Source organism: Lolium rigidum, chromosome 3 (assembly GCF_022539505.1).
Source record: "Lolium rigidum isolate FL_2022 chromosome 3, APGP_CSIRO_Lrig_0.1, whole genome shotgun sequence".
Lineage (NCBI taxonomy): Eukaryota > Viridiplantae > Streptophyta > Magnoliopsida > Poales > Poaceae > Lolium > Lolium rigidum.
Genome location: NC_061510.1, coordinates 150,229,253 through 150,232,542, shown reverse-complemented (window position 1 = coordinate 150,232,542; position 3,290 = coordinate 150,229,253). Strand labels below are relative to the sequence as shown.

The 3,290-nt window shown below is 51.8% G+C and overlaps 1 long non-coding RNA gene across 4 annotated transcripts; it reads right to left on the bottom strand.

Annotated features, from left to right (window-relative positions):
* Positions 1–204: 204 nt before the first annotated feature.
* LOC124702495 lies at positions 205–2,929 on the bottom strand. Of its 4 annotated transcripts, none has more exons than XR_007002525.1 (4): positions 2,165–2,929; positions 1,699–1,885; positions 1,002–1,074; positions 205–931 (listed from the first exon to the last, which is right to left on the bottom strand). It is a non-coding gene; the product is annotated as an uncharacterized LOC124702495 (long non-coding RNA). The 4 variants fall into 4 exon arrangements; XR_007002524.1 differs by having other exon boundaries at positions 1,031–1,074; positions 2,165–2,928; XR_007002522.1 differs by lacking the exon at positions 1,699–1,885 and having other exon boundaries at positions 2,165–2,923.
* Between the last annotated feature and the right edge of the window lie 361 nt (positions 2,930–3,290).

Sequence of the window (3,290 nt, the reverse complement as noted above, 5' to 3'; positions counted from 1 at the left end):
ACCCTTCCGTGTCACTGCGCAGCTGATGTACCAAAATAAAGCAAACTCTGTTGTTGGATACCGAACAGTATGCACATGAATAAGCTCCTCAGGAATTTAAATCAACACACATGCGTGGATTTCTAAGTTCACGCTCTGAACCAGCTAACTACACACTGCACTGAACTAGCGAACTGAACAATCCAAACCTGGTGCACCAAAACACATAACAAAAGTAGGCTTCCAATTCGATCACTACTCCATGTCCTATCCACATGCGTGTTTTACAGAGTTTCAGAGTGAGCATAGAGCTTGATTATATATATCAATTAAATAGTTGCTCACCACGTATGCCTGAGTGAGCGTACATCAACAAGAGCTTAGAATAAACTCTGTCCTAGCAAAGAAAAACATGGCAACAGTAAATGCAGCTGCTGCGCGCAGGAACACGATGCACCTAGCCTGGAAGAGCAACATCAGCGGTAGAGGAAATAGAGTCTGTGGCGGCAGATGCAGGGTATGGGCTCATCGACTCATCGTCATGGAAGATGGTTCCCAGTTTCCATCGTCCCTCGCGCGCGTATACAAGTGTGCTCCGAGCGGAGCTGATGGCAGCATTGCATGAGGAAATGTGTCGACAGCGGACGGAAGCAGCGGCTCGCCGGCCGCGGGGAAGAAGAGACACTGTCGACAGCAGGGAAGAAGGGAAGCGGCGGCGTGCGGACCTCCAGGTGGTGGCGCGTGAGGGCATCCAATAATGGAAGCGGGCATGAGTGGTGCCACTGGCCAAGCGCGACCGTAGGGAGGGCCAGTGCACCGCCGGCCAAGCGCGTTGTAGGGGAGGGGCCCTGCGATGGAGCACTGCGCCAGGGGAAGGGAGGAGCTCTGACGGTCGAGCTGCGCCAGTGGATCTCCGACGGCCGACAGCGCTTGGCCGGTCTCATAATTCCTCCTACATACACACAACGGGAAGCAAAGAAATGAGCACAACATGATTTAGTTTCAGGCTTGAAAGAACTGACCGAATCGGGATCATATGCAGAGTACTGACTTCTCTGTTGAGTGCTTCATATAGCTGCCTTTAAGGCTGAATCACTGCAATCATTAGGAGTTTTCAGTGAGCGCTTGTCCAGTACATAACAAACTCAAAATTTAAAAACTACAAAATGCAAGAGGCAGATAGTTAAGTAGCCGGCTAGCCATGCATGAAAGAGAAACCAACAAGAGAACTTTGGGGGCACCAAACCAATTTTTTAGCGGCGATCTCATGGCAAACTTTTGCAATCACAAACAAAAATCAACAAGAGAAAGAGAGATACAGAGTGTCTGTCTTATTGCCATATCAAAGTGATTCTCTGACACCGTGTACTTAACCTGAACTTGTGCCTGTACTGCCGACGGATTATGACTTGTACTTGACAAATGTATTCATTCTATGCAAAGTTTCAACATCAATACCGTTCACTTCGGTTGTGTGAACTGCACTCGATAACAGTCCCATACTGCCAATGATAATGCAAGTATGCTTGTTGTAGGTGATATTCATTTTCTCAAAAGATTGATCTAAGTAAACAGAAAATATGGAGAGTATGGCGGCGTGTACTGCGGACGATGGATCATTTGTACTTCTCCAAATGCATTTTTCTGAAAATCATTTATGTGCACTTCTATATAGATTTTTTTCTAGAAAATTCAGAAGAAGAAAAAACAGGATATCACCTGGTACGGGGAAGGGCTACTGCCTGGTTCTCCGATGGAGGTTGAATTGGAGGCTGAGGGTTGGCGGCGCCAGAAAGAGGAGACGGTGGCTCGTGGCCTGTGGAGGCGACGAGGAACCAGCGGCGGCGGAGGGGCCTGGCTGGTGGCGCGGGTCAGTAGCTGGGGCGCCCTGGCCTATGGCCGGGAGCTGCAGCCAATGCAGCGACATGAGGGAATGTATGTGATGGCCTATGGCAGGAGGGAATGGGCTGCAGCATGTGTGTTTTCACCAAGATCCATGCATTATAGATGAAGGGAGTGCGTTGGGTAAAGTTTATGCAACTGTTGGTTTGTGGATTTACAATGCACATGTGGTTTTGGCAACAAACAGGGAGCACTTAAGTTTTAGACAAAAATGCGTTCAGTGCTAGCAGTTACTGTACTACTTATATAGCTAGAAGAATAATTGATTGGAAACGACTCATACCTGTGGAAGTGTCAAACACAGGTTCTTGTGTCATGTTTTGGGCACCTTGAAAACTAATATCACTCTGTTGGCAGGCTTGCAAGAGCTGCTTCAGTTGCTGAAACCCTTGATCCTCTATCTGCAACGAGGCAAGACTGATAAGTACATGAGTGCATATTAGGCAGTACATGCGCTCGTATGCAAAAGAAATTGCAGACAACAAACTGTAGGTCGATCGAAGCTTGTCCATGGAGACCTGGAGCTAAAAAAGGTTCACTGGCCGACGATTGGCGAAACAAAGTGCACTTCCTACGATATTCAGTAGATGGAAATATGGAATCATAAAAACAAGAGAGAGAGACACACGCTCTGACTGAAATCAGAGGATGCAATCATTCTGCCCAATGAATCAATCAAAACAAGAATTTGGATCCAAAATCCAAATCGACCATCAAATTCGGTGATCACAATTTGCAAAACAGCCCCCAAATCGATGGTTCACGGAGGCCCTGCATGCGTGCTTTGCGGAGAAGAAACGCCGGCGGTAGCTTCGCAGCAGGCCGGAGGAGATAGCGGGGACAACAAGTGCTGGGGCGAGGAATTGCTCCTCTCTCCATCTCCGGGATGGCCTCCGCAAGGACACAAAGGTCTGCATGACGCGCGGTCGCATCGAGCAAGAGAAACGGCGGCAGACATGCTGTGGCGGCACGGCAGACATGCTGTGGTCCGGTGATGCGAGGGCGGGCGCGGCGGAGGTGGGGCCCTGCTGCGGTGGGGTTGACCCAGTCCGGCGGCGAGAAGGGCATGGGGGCGGTGAGCATGATTACCAGGGGACGGGCCTGTCGTGATTTGGAGAAGCGGCGCAGCGGCCGACGGTTGTGAAATCGGCTGGCGCCGGCAGCGCGCGCGAGGTCGTGGCCTCGTGCGGGAGAAGCGCCGCTCAATTCTGGTGGGGGCGGCGACGGCGCGTGGGGCCTGGTGCGGCGGCGGGCGAGGTAGGACTGGCCTATGACGGCTCTGGCGACGCGTGGCCGACGGGGCCGAGGGGGAAGCGTGGCCAGCGGCAGCCCGGGCGGCGCGTGGCCGAGGAGGGCGAAGAGTGGAGAGCGGCCGCTCCGGCGGCGCATGGCTGACGGGAGCAAGGAGG